This window comes from Canis aureus, chromosome 14, assembly GCF_053574225.1.
Source record: "Canis aureus isolate CA01 chromosome 14, VMU_Caureus_v.1.0, whole genome shotgun sequence".
Taxonomy (NCBI): Eukaryota; Metazoa; Chordata; class Mammalia; order Carnivora; family Canidae; genus Canis; species Canis aureus.
This window is the reverse complement of record NC_135624.1, coordinates 59394858-59411434: the sequence shown is the minus strand read 5'-3', so window position 1 is coordinate 59411434 and position 16577 is coordinate 59394858.

The window sequence follows — 16577 nt, the reverse complement described above, 5'->3', positions numbered from 1 at the left end:
CCTGAAAAGCGTATGTATTAATGAATCAACGATTTCTCAAGGAGAAGAGACAATTAAAGGGGGAAATGATGATATCCTTTTACTCTGGGTGGGGGGGGAGGTGCAGTATAGAATTCTAGAGAGAATAATAATTTAGCTAAATCTTTAAGCAGTTAGAAGGAAAAGAATCCAAAAAACATCCATTCTTTTTAATGTTTTTCCTCATTGTTTGGTTCATCAGAATATATTAGTTTAAAAGAGCACAAAATAGAGAGGATAAAATATTCACAAATTTGATAAAATATCACATATTATGGGAGAAAACAGTTACTTAGGAATACAGGATGACTTAAATAAGTTAAATTAAATGATAGATTTTAAACAGCCCTACCAATATAATAAATGTAGCAAACAAATTAATCATATTTCTGCATAGCATATTAATAAGGAAAATACAGCAATCTAGAAGCATGCAGATAAGTAAAGCAATGTGTAGTTATTGTTATGAATTGGGCCTCACCTATTATGCAACAGATATTCTTTTGGATTGGAAAGGGGAGAAAAGGGAGATACCGTTAAAATCAAGTTTTGGAATAACATGATAAAACTGTGGCCCTTAAAAATCACCGAAACCCCTTGCACCAAAATGACTTCTATTATGGTTTCACAATAAGGTAAAAATTGGATATCTGTTATTAATTCATGAAACAATTGAGTCATATGATAAGATATAGCAAACCAGAAAGCCCACAGGAGAAAAAGATCACTCTTTTGTCATTCAAAGACAAGAAAAGCATAGTCTTCTGTGAATAGTGGGTGCTGAATCAAAAATCAGGAAGGAGAACATTTTCATTCCATATCTTGATACATTTTAGACTGCTCCCTGATATTCACGCAAGCCTTTGTATACACAAAGAACTCAATTTCTTTATTCAGTCAACTGAATGACAAACAGCTAAATGGAAAACCTCTCCGGACCCTGGGAATTACTAATAGCAACTTGTTGACGTAAGAGAGAAAGCCAGCAGAAAGATAATTGATGTTTTAAAGCAAAGTTCTTCAAACTGTATTCCGTGAAACAATAAGTTTCTAGAAGATAATAAATGTCACATGATAAACAAGTATTCCATTTGGGAAAAGTCATGTTTTATACTTCTCCTGTTGGAGATTTCAACAGTTTATTAGCATTTTTTTTTGTTTTTTTTTTTTAAAGACTTTATTTATTTATTCATGAGAGACACAGAGAGGGGGAGAGAGAGAGAGAGAGGCAGCGACACAGGCAGAGGGAGAAGCAGGGAGCCTGACATGGGACTCAATCCCTGCTCTCCAGGATCAGGTCCTGGGCTAACGGCGGCGCTAAACCAATGAGCCACTGGTGCTGCCTATTTGTTAGCATTTTAAAGACTGGACTATCTTGCTGTAAAGTGATCTATTAAACATCTAATTTAGATATCCCCAACTTATTTTCCACAATTCCTTTTGTAAAATATCCATGAAGCATTCTGTTGGAAATGCTGCCCAAAACTTAGGGAAGAATCTGTTCCATTTTCTGGCTTCCAAAAACAATCCATAGAAGATACCACATTTGTCTACACAGTATGTTAGCTATCTTTGCGCTTGACACATTTTAATTGTATTTTGGCTGACATTATTTTTATAATTCTTGTAAGGGTGTCACATTTTGGCTGTCATTATTTTTGTTCCCCTTTTAAGGGTTTCACATTTGACATCTACCCATTGTTTCCTTTTCTGGGCTAAGATGGATCTCCCCAGTATCCTGTATCGTCCTTGGGATGTCTTCTCAGCCTGGACTGTTCCAGCTTTTGCTACCTATATTCACAGAGCAGGGAAAGAATGATGTTATAATACCCAGAAAGGAAAAAACAAAACACAACAAAACAAACACCCACCTACATAAGACTAAGATCAATAGTTGTTTCCAAATAAGACAAAACTACAAAAATGTGACTGAATTAATACTGCTATACCATTAAAATAGAAAAATAACAAGAAGAATGGAAGAGTTCAAAAAGAAGGCAAAATAAAGACATCTCAGAAATCATTACAATCTATGTATAACTATTAGGTAAATGAGGATTAGAAACAGCTGATTTTAAAAAAAGAAACAGCTGATTTTAGAGCATTTAAGTCATAAAGATCTATAAAGCTTATCACCATTTTGCCATAAGTGGAATTTTTGAATGCTTTACATTTAAAACCTACTTTAGATCATGTACCCAAATCAATTGCTGGTGTTTACTAATTTAAATACAGAAAGGAAAGCCATTAACAATAAATATTTTAAAAATCGGATTAACCAAAAATCATTAATTAAAAATTTTCCTTAGGCTCCTAATTTTTCACAAAAGAATGTCTTTTATTTTAGGTTTATATAATATTTATATAGCATATTCTTGCAACTTTGACCTGTATTTCAAAATACTGGCATTTTAGGTTCTTCTAAAGAGGAGGTAATTTCTCTCAAGTTCCTATTAAAAGCCTAGCTACTAAAGGAATTTAGAAAACATTTCTGAAGGATGTGTTGTCCTTACAGTCTTTGCACTAAATTTAAATAAAGTCTGATAATTAGAAAACCACATACTTTCAGGTAAAATATTTTAGTTTCACAAAACTATTAGTTTTACAAAAATATTATGCCCTTGACTTTTATTATAGACTACTATAAGAAGAATCATTTGAAACAGAACACTAGGATCCTTGGGTGGCTCAGCGGGTGAGCACCTGCCTTTGGCCCAGAGCATGATCCTGGAGTCCCGGGATCGAGTCCCACGTTGGGCTCTCTACATGGAGCCTGCTTCTCCCTCTGCTTTTGTCTCTGCCTCTCTCTCTTTCTGTGTCTCTCATTAATAAATAAAATCTTAAAACAACAACAACAGAACACTGTAAAAGAAATCATGTGAAGTGCTTGACCCTTTTTGTTAGAGGAATGTTGTGGATTATGTTTTCCATTGTAGTAACATTGCTCAAAAAAATAAAGAATTTAAAAATTTTATTTTAGACCTTGGTACTTGGAAGTTTTACCTTTCTCAAAAAAACTGTGGTTTTTCCTCCTTTCTGAAAGTGCCACCATGGAGCTAACTCTATTTTAAAAAGATTTGTCTTTTCCCTCCTTTGTCTTCAGACTTGGAAGCAGGAATTTTAACTGCTCAGATTTTTAGTCTAGACAGACTAACTTGGTTCAATTCTCCTCCCTCATTTTTATTACTACTTATATAGTCTTTCATTCTGATTATTTTTTATTTCTTTTCTGAGCAGCAATTATCTTGGTCTCTTTCAAAACAGAAACAAAAACAAAACCCAGAATAGCATTACAGATTTCCCCTACAGTGCAGAGTTTGAAAATCCCAAAGGATAACATTTTATTTACTGTTTGATGAGAAATAACCTCTAACCTGAATCAGATCTGCAAAGGTTATTACTCTTTAGATTTAGCTCTTTCTGATCTCCCAGGAATATCTCAAATTTTGTTATAATTGCTTGAATTTTGAAAAACTATATTTCTTGTCTATCCTTTCTCCAGCTCTAATTCCAGCTTCTATTTTCTTTTACTTTTTTAACGTTCCTAGGTATCACGCATTTCCTAAACATGAATCCTGTATTAATACTGCTTTGGGACCTGTTGGTTTCTTTCCTTCTATAGCTCCAGAGGGGATACTTTATCTTTTCCCTTAGAAACCATACACTCTTATGGGTCTGAAGTCCGTGATATAAAAAAATACTTTCCAGATATTTAGTGATATTTCTTTATGAGGCAAACAGGTAAACGTTTCTAGCTCGTGGTTTCAATATTCTACTTTAGTTAGACTTAGTCAGTATGTAAAAGTCTTGCCGGTAAATCTGCACTAATTAAGTAGTTTTACCTTTCCTCTTCTCTGGGTTTGAAATACACTCCTCAGCTCTTTTCCTCTTGCTTATTTCCTATCATTTAGGTATGGATTCAAATATAATTCCCTCTGATGGAGCCTCCCTCCTCCCCTTTCCTCAGGTGAGTTCTCTGAATGAGCAGCTCCCAGTTACAACTACTAGGTCTCCTATTTCATCGTTTGCATTGTAATTTTTAATATATTTCTTACATATTTATTTGTGTGCATTATTTACCTTTGTTTCTGACCCTTGAATACAAGCTCCATGAGGTCAGGAATTCTGTTGTTCACGAATCCATAGAACCTGGAATAGTGCCTGGCACATACACAATTGAAATTTAAGGAACTAATTCATTTCTTCATTTTTAATAGTATGAGAATTTGAATTTTTTATAAAGTATGAATTGAGTACAACATTTATGGGTCTTTTGAGATTTTATTTATTCATGAGAGACACACATAGAGAGGCAGAGACATAGGCAGAGGAAGAAGCAGGCTTCCTGTGGGGAGCCCGATGTGGGAATCAATCCCAGGACCTCGAGATCACACCCTGAGCCAAAGGCAGACACTCAACCACTGAGCCCCCCAGGGGCCCCACTTATGTTTTCCTAAATGAGAAGAGCCCATTGGTTTCCCTGATTTGAAAACTCTCGATATAAGCTCAACATATAGATATAAGCTCAATTCCTTCTGAGAATTGTCACTTAATGGGAGATTATTATCCAGTTTCCTTTATACTCTCCATATGCTTTCAGGCAAAGTTGTATGAGCAGTGCGTTTTCTGAGGAAAGAAAATAAAATAAAATAGTGTTCTTTCCTTAGCAAAAACACATTTAAAATCATTAAGGGATGTGCAAAACTCTATTATTGTCCCAAAAATGTACTACTATTTAACTTTCTTGAATATTTTTACTCAGCAAAATAAAACTGACCAGTTCCAAAAGCTGAAACACAACTCTCTGTGGTTAAACCTAGACCATTATGGATTAGGTAATAGTGGCAGACATGATTATAGTTTCATCTAAATTTGATCCTCGGTTAAAATGGCTATTCTGTGGTTAGCCAATGCCTGGGGAGAAGGACAAAAAAATTCTGACGAGAATTGATGGTAGGGATAAAGAACCAAAATAACACAGGAAGACTCAAGGGAGGGAACAAAAGACAAGCTGCCCCAATCTGGTAATGTGGCCTTAAAATACGTACAGTTTGCTTATCAGATGATCTCTTTAATAATGGAAAGAATCAAATATTCAGTATAAAAAGCATACAAGGACATTATTAAAAGCATTATTATCTTTTTATACAAATTATATACTTAATCTAAGAAATAAAGCAATTGGACCATTTTTGGAGCCACTAATATACCTATAAATAGCAACTTTAAGGGAAACTTGCTTCCAGCAAAAGTTTTATGTGGTAATGGAGTCGGGATTTTTTTTTTCTTTTTGATATCAGTTTTCCACAATTTGCCCTGTGTTTGCTGAGTAGGGATGCTAATGATGACAAATGTCTTCCTTTGGTGCTGTATGGGGTACAAACTGTAAATGCCTAGGTTTACCCAAAGTGTTTTTTACTAATCTACTCATTATGCTCTTGAAAGTCATTGAGGCAATAGATCAGGCTTCTGAAGGATATTATGGGAGCAGGAAGAAAAAGTTAGGGGATCCCTGGGTGGCTCAGCGAGTTTAGCACCTGCCTTCAGCCCAGGGTGTGATCCTGGAGTTCCCAGATCGAGTCCCACATCCCTGCATGGAGCCTGATTCTCCCTCTGCCTGTGTCTCTGCCTCTCTCTCTTTCTGTGTCTCTCATGAATAAATAAATAAAATCTTAAAAAAAAAAAGGAAGAGAAAGTCAGAACCCTGTCAGTAATTTTGTCCAAAGTTGACTAAATAGAAATCACCTCAAGTTTCAAGGAAGTGGTTTTTAACTAAATTTCAAAGAATTTCTGTTTTGTTAGCATTTCTAATTCAGAATGTCAAGTCTAGAAGCAGCAAAAACAGAAGATGAAAAGCAATTACTCTCTGGCATTCAGCACTAATTAATATGGTCTTCTTTTTCTATTTCTGCTTTTTTTTTTTTTTTTTTTAGGGAATTTCCAGCACTTTAATGAAGGCTTGTTTTTCACTGTTAGGGTCATTGCCCTGCTAGCCTGGGTAGCTGGGGAATACAGAACTGCAGGAAGAACACACAGAAGCCTGTTCAGCTCCTATTCACTTCTCAATTTGCACTAACAAGGGAGATGCTATAGTCATGGTCCCAAGGTGCTGCCTACCTGGTTCCATTACTCGTACCTAGTACCCACTCCCCTACAATTTATTTTGTTCATGGAATTAGGCAGAGAGGGACAAATTCACTGAGATTTCTTTGGTGGTCTAATATACATAAGACCTGTATAAATGCACTCTAACGTTTGAAAGAAAAGTTTAGTTTCTGATTTCAGTGTGAAGGGTTTGATTACATACACATCCACCTGCCTATACATATGCACAGAGCTATATAGGCTTATATGAAATTTATTTATTATATGTAGCTACCTATTTGGCTATTTATATCCTATATTTTACTTTCATCTGTGCACAAGTTCTGAATTGCACAGAGAATCTTCTGCTATTGATCTGGTTCTGTTTGTACCTTCTTGTATATGTAGAGTGGAAAGGAGAAAAGTAGTTACGATTTTAGGTAGGCTTCAAATAGGAATAGCCTCACTGAAAAGATGTCTTTTGAATAAATGCCTGAGGAAAGGGAGGGAAGGAGATGTCGCATGGAATCTGTGGTGAGGGAGTGAGGCAGGGGAAGAGAGTCAGGAAATGGAGTCCAAGAGCTGGGTACTGGGAGGGGTGGGGGTTGTACATGAAAGAGTTTCTTTCTCTTTCTTTCTTTCTTTCTTTCTTTCTTTCTTTCTTTCTTTCTTTTTCTTTCTTTCTTCTTCCTTCCTTCCTTCCTTCCTTCCTTCCTTCCTTCCTTCCTTCCTTCCTTCCATAGAGAGAGAATCTTAAGCAGGTTCCACATCCAGCACAGAATCTGACACAAGGCTCGATTTCATGACCCTGAGATCATGACCTGAGGTGAAATCAAGAGTCAAATGCTTAACCAACTGCGCCACCCAAGTGCCCTTAAACAGCCTAATTTTTAGAATAAATTGTGAGTAGGGAAATGCAACAGAGGTTCATGACTTCTTGAGATCCTGCTGACATGCCATGTACCTCAGATCTCCATTGCGGTGTTTATCAAAGTTGGGTGGATATAGTTGTCACTCAATAAACACTTGCTTGTACATGAATTGAATAAATGTGCTTGTATGGAAGGGCATAGAAACCATGTAAGTAACTGTGGCTATCCTTACTAGTATGGACTACCATTTGTTTCTGATTCCTCTTCTCACAAACTTTTTTTTTAGTACACTCTACTAGCTTCCTGGGGCTTTTGCAACAAAGTACCATAAACTGGGTGGCTCACCAATGGAGATTTATTATCTCACAGTTCTAGTGGGTAGAAGACCAAATTCAAGGTATGGACAGGAATGATTCTTTCTGAGGGCTGTGAGTCTGTTCCAGGCTTTTCTCCTAGCTTCTGGTGCCCTCAGGTGTCCCTTGTCTTGTACACACAGTCTCCTTCTGTCTTCATGTCATCTCTCTTCTATGCGCATCTGCCTCTGTTTCCAAATTTCCCCATTTCATAAGAATGTAGTCATAATGGATTAGAGTCAACCCTAATGACTTTATCTTAATTTGACCATCTGCAGAGACTCCTTTTACAAATAAAATCATATTCATGGGCCCTGGGGTTTGGACTTCAACCTCTTTTAGGAGAACACAATTCAATCCATTTCAGTCAAGATATTAGTTGCATCTCTGCATTTAAGATATTCTGGGCAAATTCACTGATGGTCTCATATAACTAAATCCTGTGGTCAGTTGTCAGTTCTCTTCTTCTTTTTAAAAAGATTTTGTTTATTTATTCATGAGAGACACAGAGAAAGAGAGAGGTAGAAACACAGGCAGAGGGAGAAGCAGGCTCCATGTAAGGAGCCCAACGTGGGACTCCATCCCGAGACTCCAGGATCATGCCCTGGGCCAAAGGCAGGTGCCAAACCATTGAGTCACCCAGGGATCCCCTGTCAGTTCTCTTCTTAATTGACCCGCCACCAGCATTTGATAAAGTTGATTGCATCCTAATTCCTGAAACACTTTTTTCACTTTGTTTCCATGTTAACATACTCTCCTGGTTTTCTTATGGTATCACTCTTCACTCTAGGCCTTTTGCTTATCTCTCCCCTTTCCCTCAATATTTTAATGTGGGAAAAATCCTTGTCCTCTTCTCTATCACTACACACTGCTTTAGCAAAACCATTTAAGCCTCTGGCTAAGGCCAGAGGTATATTAATACCATCAATATACAATGTCCTCATTTATAGTTCCAATTTGGCCTTCTTTTCCATATTCCCACTTGTATCTGTAAGTATCTACTTACCACCTTTGCTACGATGTATAATAAAAATTTCAAACTCCACATATCAAAAGTGTAATTTCTAGACTTTGTCTGAGCCCTTGCTAATCTCATTGCCTTTTTCATCTCAGTTAATGACAACTCAATCCTTCCATGTTTTAGTTAAAAACATGTGAAATCTTCTTTGACACCTTCTTTCTTTCACATTCCAGCGACAATCTCATGCTATTTCCTGCTGGCTCTACCTTTGAAATATCACCAGAATATTGTTGGACCACTCTGTCCAACCCACTGCTAGTGTTCTGCAAGGCATCATCAACTCTGTTTGTGATTACTAGAATTATTCTCTAACCACCCAAATGGATACAATCCTTCTCTTCTCAACACAGCAGCCACAGCAAACCTTTAATAGATAAGTTAGACCATGTCTCTCCACTGCTCAAAACCTTGTTTTGATCTTCATTTCACTCAAAAAAAAAAAAAATCCAACATCCAGAAAATGCATTTAAGTTCCAATATGATTTGCACTTTCTTCTCCTGATGACCTTGTTTCCTAATTCTCTCTCCTTTCTTATTCTTTGTAGCCACATCCTCTCCTCAGTATGCTTAACACATGCTGAGAATGCTTCTCCCTTGGGACATTAATACTGACTTTTATTCTCCCTGTAATGCTTTCTCCCCATATATCTGTAAGAATCACTTTCTTGCTGATTGTAGTCATTACTGAAATATTACTTTCTCAATAAGTCTACTTCAGATCTTCTTATTTAAAACTATACTTTTACTTCCTTACTCTGCTCTACTTTTTCTCGTTTGTCCATTGTCTTTTTCACCCAGTGCTGTATCATATAATTTTCTCATTTGTAATTTTTGTTAGTGCATCTCCTTTCTGAAGGAGAGCACCATTTCTGTTTTGCTGATTTATTCCAGTTAATTTGAACAGCGGTAATAACAACCACACAATAGGAATAATGCATTGAGTTCATCATAATTTGTTCATTGATCTATAGAAAGAGGTGGCTATATATAGGTAGTAACCCATTCTGAAGCCAAGAAAATTCAAATTTTAAAAACAAGTAAAATTTAGATTATGTTTGTCATGATAACATTTTCCACATCCAGATCAATTAGATAGATTAGTCAGTTACAGAGTGATATGAAGAAGCTGCTTCGAAATTTTTGAATAGACTTGTATTTTCCAATGAATTACCATATTTTCCAGTGAATTACCATATTTTTCAGATCAGTTATTTATCAAATAACAACTCATTTCTTGCTAGATTCTTCATATATATATATATATATGAATTTATTTAAAGGAAATAAATAAAAGATTATTTTTTTGTCTGATGCCTAGTAGGAAAAAATGGAAAACTCCTGGCATTGCTTTTCTTTCTCTAAAAATATCTATCTGCAATCTATGTTTATTGAAAATTAAAAAAAATCAAACTTTTCTTTTTATTCATTGCCATTGTTCTTTTCGCTATATAGACAACATAGAAAAACAAACAAACAAACCCTGCATCTCAAAGCATCTGTGACATTATAGAGAAGATTAAGTGGCAGAGAAGTCAGGGATAACTGAAGGCCAGAGAAGTGATAAGACAAAGGCTTTAACTAAAATGTTAGAAGAAGAGAAAATTGGGCCAATAAGATTTGCAAATTATGAAGTCCCAGAAAAAGTGAGTGCACTCTGAGGCAAGAGAATAAACTACTGCAGGCTGGAATCTCATTCTTTTAACTCTAGGGAAATACAGTGTAAGTAGGTCTGATGAGTAGTTATTCCCTTGGAGTTACTAGGGGATGAGAATCTGGCCCTATGTCTTTAATTCATACAAAGTATATTTTTATAAGGGAGAAGAACTGTAAGAGGTGATGTTCCTGAGAGAGTTGGAAATTTGTACTGTGTTAAAATAGGTTAGAGAAAGTGCTCTAGTCAAGTGTCCTGGCATCATAGAGGGAGGATGCTATCCTGAGGCAAAGTGTATTTGGAAGATGCTTTTGAGGTGCTTTTGAGGTTTGCTTGATTTCTCTTCAGTTCCTAGAAAGCTAGCTTTATATAAAATAAGGGCCAGGTTTGCTGAACAATTTTTTTTTGAAAAATCCTTTGAGGCTAGAAATCATTATATTATACCTAGCAACCCTGGCTATCACAATAAAAACAAAACAGATTGCCCAGCACAGAGCAATCATGGCAGAGAACAAGTTATGTGATCACCAAATCCCACTTGGTCTTTCTCTTCCTGAGCACACAGGAAAAGTACATTTCCCAAGCCCCCTTCCTTTTAGGTAGGAAGAATTCGATCTATCCGAAGCAATGAAGTGTTCCTTCCAATCTGAGAAATGGAAGAGTCCATGCTCTCGCTGCATTGTCAGCCTATCTTCCTCTGTTATGTTGACCGTAAAGGCTTTTATGTTGAGACACCAGAGTCACAAGAAAGAAGCAGCCATGATCCCCCAGTCACTGCTGGAAGGGAGATGCTTGGAAGAGGCAACTGATCAGCACAACTTTCCCTGAGAGACAAATACACTGTTACATGTTCGTCACCGAGAATCTGACTAATGCCCTTACCTTAGTAAAAATGATAGCCAGAAATGGTGAGCAAATCGCAATGTTAGTAAAACTCACTGTGTGTGTGTCTGTGTGTATGCGATTAAAATATGTCAGTATTTAATGTAAAAATTGGTCTTAAACTGGTCAAATGCAGAGGAATAAGGCAGAGTCTGTTAAAAAATTTACAAGCTGCCCTTTCTTTAGAAACTCAGTTGAAGTAAATAGATTCGATTACTGTGATAATTCAGTTAAAGTATATTTTCCTCCAAAAACTGCCCAAAATGGAGTTACCATTGATTTTTCTAAATTGATTTTACTTACAAAATGAAAACATTTGAATAAAATTAATAGTATATACTTTAAAAATAGTTACATTTATGAAGATAAGTCATCCATAGCCAAGCCTATATAAACACAATATTATTACCTTTGTGAGGAAAAATACCTTAGTTAATCAAAGTAGTCAAATGACTTTAAACCTACAGACATGATCAATATTATGATAATGGTGGTTAAATTTTGATACTGTTAAATGCAGTAAGCCTGTATAACAAAGGCCTTGTGTAACTAACTAGTCAATTTAAAAATTATTTCCCTAAATACAAAGGTATTCTACTGCTTGTACCCCTCCCCCAGTCTACTATCACCCACCATCTTTGAGGGACCCAGATTTGCGGTCTCTCCAGTCCTGTGGGGTTCCATGACTGGTGGCACCACCCTTTATGGAAACCTCTACAACATCTCTTCCTGTTGCCATTGAATCTCTTCTGTCAAATCAGTTGCTGAATGCAATGCTAGTCTCATGACACTGATCATCTCTACCCATATCTACCTGGAAATTGCTGATGTCCCCGCTCCTTTGGCACACCAGGAAGCAGCAGCATGGCCTCAACGGGCAGGCCCTGAGTCCGTGCTCCATCCTGGTGCCTCTCTGGTTTTGCAGTCTGACATTTCACATAAGCTCTCTTTTTCTCAAAGGAAACTCACATTTATAAATGACCACTCTTTGTCTCCCTGTGGAACTTTTTCTAAGTGAACAAAGCATGTAATGGTATCTTAAGACATGCTCCTGTGTGACAATTTTGTAAACTTTTGTTATGAATTTATATTTCAAAATGCAAGTTTTAACTTACAAAAAAAAAGCGCCGTTTATATTTTGTAGTCATAAAAAGTCCTTCCAGTTTATGATATGTGCTTCTTCAAGAAAGTTAAGGATACAATGTTTATACAGGTAAGTTGCTTACCTACTGTTAATGATAATCATAATCATTTTAACATATTGGGTGAATCTCAGAGTAATGATCTTTCTCATATAGTAAATTTCAGTTTGAGAAGACCTACAGGCTTTATTTACTAGAACTAAATTCATTTTTTTTAATGGAGTGAATTAAGATTTAAAAGTAAAAGTAGTAATTATCAGTTCTTTGGTTTAATGCAGCCCTTCTAACAGGATTATGCTAAACACGCCGTCTTATTAGAGAGTGACGCAGCAAATCAAGTAAGAGATTTCTCATTTCATTGTCAAAACACATGAGTGATGGATAGCAATGTCACTTTTCCAAATTAAATTACTCTTTTGTTTAAAACCAAATAATTAAAATTTACATAAGAAGACACACATAAAACAGCTATTAGAAAATCAAGTAAATGAGAAAGAGTAAGGAATAATTCATTTACTAGTGTTGTGGCATGCAATGTAGAGGGCTGAATGGAATATATTTAAAACAAACCAAAACAACTTAAGCCTGAAGTCTTCAAAATATGTAATCCTTCCCCTGAAATCAAACCTCTCATAATGAACTGTCCACTGTCACTAAATGATACCTTCATTCACTCAGACCATAAAGTTGGCAATCTTCCCATACTGGTTTTTGCTTCTTGCTTCATGTCCAATGCATCCATAAATGCTCTTGGTTCTTCTGTCAAAATCATATTCTGAGTCCCACTACCTCTTACCACTTATATTGTTACCATCAGTGTAGGCATAACGATGAGCCACAGAAGATGTTCTAATTTCTGGGACCTGTAAGTATATTAGGTTGCACGGCAGAGAAGAATTAAGGTTGTACATAGAAATAAGATTTCTGATTACTAGATTGCTAATTAATAAAATTGCTAATCATTAGGGGAAGGTTATCCTGGATTATATTGGTGAGCCCAGTGTAATCAGAAGGGTCCTCATACTCGAAAGAGGGAGACAAAAGGGAAAATCAAAAAGTTGACAGTATGAGAAACACTTGAGCTAGCATGTTTGATTTTAAGCTTGAAAAAAGGACCATGAGCCAAGAGATGTGGGTGGTCTCCAGAAACTGGAAAACACATGGAAGAGATTCTTCCTTAGACCTCAGAAGGAACACAACCCAGGTGACACTTTGGTTTTAGCCCAGTGATGCCTATTTCAGGATTTTGATCTCAAGAATTATATGATGATAAATTTCCACTGTTTTAAGCTTCTAAATTTGAGGCAATTTCTTACAGCAGCAGTAGGTCACGAATATATCATCCTGCTTAAATGATTATATTCAGTTCTGTGATAATCTGCTAACTAGTTTCCTTAATCTTGTTCCCATCTCTTTGAGTCTGTTCTCTACAAACAAAATTGAATGATTACTTTAAAATGTAAATTCTACACATTATTCACTTACATGAATCATCCAACTGATGTGATTTGAAGTGATGTTCAGAAGCCAATGGCCAAGAAGGAGGTCTTGAGATATTTTTGGTGCAAAAGGTGTTTTTATTATAGCATGAAGAAAGAACCCATGGGCAGAAAGAGCTGGGTTATAAGTGTGAGGAATGACTGGTTATGTAAGATTTTCCATTTTATGAAGGGGAGGGTGCCATTAGGGAAACTGAGACCATATGTTTCTGGGGGTCTGACTGTTGGTAAGATTGTTGTTGTTGTTGTTGTTGTTGTTTTGTAAATCATTAAGACAGTTGCAAACTGATGGAGACTCCTGTCCTGCCTTACTGTGATCTCTATCAATTGACAATTTCTTCTTTCCCTTCCTTTGTTCTTGGGCAGCCAGGAATGGGTGAGGAATGTCACATCTATCCCAGTGAGGGGAGGTGGGGGCGGTGCTAGGCATTAGTTTGTGCATTTGCCTTATCTTTCACTCCCTCATCACAATGACTTTATATCACAATCAGAATATAAATAATTAAAAAAAAAAAAGAATATAAATAATTTTGAGAATCTCACCCTGACTCACAAGGCCCTACATTATCTGGTCTCAGTCAACCTCCCTGACTCATTGCCTATCTCTCTCTGCCTTTCTCTCTTCATTCTGTTCATTGTGGTCTTCTGCCAGAATCTAAAGCATTCCAAACTCATTTCTGATTCATGATCTTCGCATCCTTCTGCCTGGACACTCTGGCCCCCAAAATTCTATATGGCTGGCTCCTTCTTAACTTTCCTGCTTCTGTTTTAATATCACCTTCTCAGTAAAGTCTAACTTAAACTCCTTTTCTCCAATAATCTTCTTTTTTTTTTTTTCAGAAAACTTATCACTATATGAATCCCCTAGTTCATTTTGTGATTTTATGTTAGCTTTCTTATTTTCACACCCCACACACCCAAATAATGTAAACATCATGAGAAGAAAAACTGTGTGTTTCATCAGTGTAATAATGGTACTTAAAATAGCATCTGACACTTCATATATGCTGGGTGTACGTTTGTTAAATCAATGAATGAAAATATTTGGTGAAGTAAATTAAGACTTTTTAAATATAAAGATCATACACAATGAAACACTAATACATGTTTCTTCTGAGTTAAATTCATTAAATCTCCTACTCCAAAGATGTATATTGTCACATCACACATCAGGGTAGAAAGTGTGTATTTCATAATGTGATCATAAATTACATAATATATTTTTCTATTCACAATGATGTTTTAGTTTCTCTGATCACAGAAGTTTCCAGAAAGAACTATTATCTTGTGAGTTCTAACCCTGCCTTTTGTAATGAATTAGAGTATGCATAATTAATTTCTTTCATTCTACAATGACAGTTGTCTTTCTAGAGTATATGCCACTGGGGTCTAAAATTTGCATTCTGAATTAATAATTATGAGACTAATTCTAGCATAGGTCTCTATGTACAGTCTTTATGACCATAAGCTAAATTTAAGTCTTTCTAAATGATATGCTAATTATTTGACCTTGGACAAATTACCTAATCCCTGTGCCTCAGTTTTTTCATCTAAAAATTTTTCTTAGTACTATTAATGACTATGTTTTGGGTTTGTGGTAGAAATTAGTTGAAAGGTATCTTTTTTTCCTGAGCAGGAGTTCTCAGCAGTGGGATTAAAATATCTAGTAAACAATGTTTAAATATCATCTAGGCTTTGTTGCTCCATTTTTAGAGTTTAGACAGGGTGAGTTTAATATAATTCTTAGGAGATTTAGGATTTTGGGAATATTTAGTGTACATTGTTCTCAACTTAGCAGTAGCATTAGCCCCTAACAAGAGAGTCAGTCAGTCTTTTGATGTTTTTAAGACAGGCATTGACTTCTCCTCCCTAGTTATGAAAGTCCTACATGGCATCTTCTTCCAATAGAAGGCTATTTTGTCTACATTAAAAATCTGTTATTTGTGTAACTACCCCAATCAATTATCACAGCTACATATTCGAGGTAACTAGATGCAACTTCTACATCAGCACTTGCTACTTCACTGTACTTTTATCTTGTGGAGATAGATTTTTTTCCCTTAAACCTCATGAACTAAATTCTGCTATTTTCAAACTTTTCTTTCGAAGCTTCCTTACCTCTCTGTCTTCATAGAATTAAGGAGAATTAGGGTCTTTCTCTGAATTATGCTTTAGCTTGAATGAATGTGTCTGGTTTGGTCTTTTATCTAGACCAGTCTAACTTTCTCCATATAAGCAATAAGACTGTTTCACTTTCTTACCACCTGTGTGTTCACTAGAGTAGCACTTTTAATTTTCTCCAAGAACTTTTCCTTTGTATTCACATCTTGGCCAAAGGTTTGGTACAAGAGGCCTAGCTTTTGGCCTATCTTTACTTCTGACATACCTTCCTCAATAAACTTAATCACTCCTAGCTTTTGATTTAAAGTGAGAGATGGGTGGAGCAATTGCGTGGCTCGGTTGGTTGAGCATCCAACTCTTGGTTTCTACTCAGATCATGGTATCAGGGTCGTGAGATCAAACCCTGGGTCTGGCTCCAAGCTCAGTGGGGAGTCAGCTGGAGATTCTCTCTCTCTCTACCTTTCTCTTTGCCCCTCTCCCTATTCACACATACACACTCTCTCTCTAAAATAAATAATATTGTTAAAGGAATAGAGAGGCCTAAAGAGAGTGAGAGAGAACGAGGGACAGCCTATCAATGAGGAGAGCAGCACACACAGCATTTATTGATTAGCTTTACTGTATGAATGGGCAGAGTCTGTGATATTCCAAAAACAGCTACAATTGTAACATCAAGATCACTGATCACAGATCATCCTAACAAATGTAATAATTATAAAAAAGTTTGAAATATGCAAAAATTACCAAAATACTAACACAAAGATACAAAGCCAGCAAATGCTGTTGGAAAATGGTGCCAATAGATTAGCTCAACTCAGAGTTGTCACAAATCATTCATTTAAAAAAAAAAAAAAAAAAAAAAAAGCACAGTATCTGTGAAGCTCAATAAAGTAAAGCACAATAGGGATCCCTGGGTGGCGCAGCGGTTCGGCGC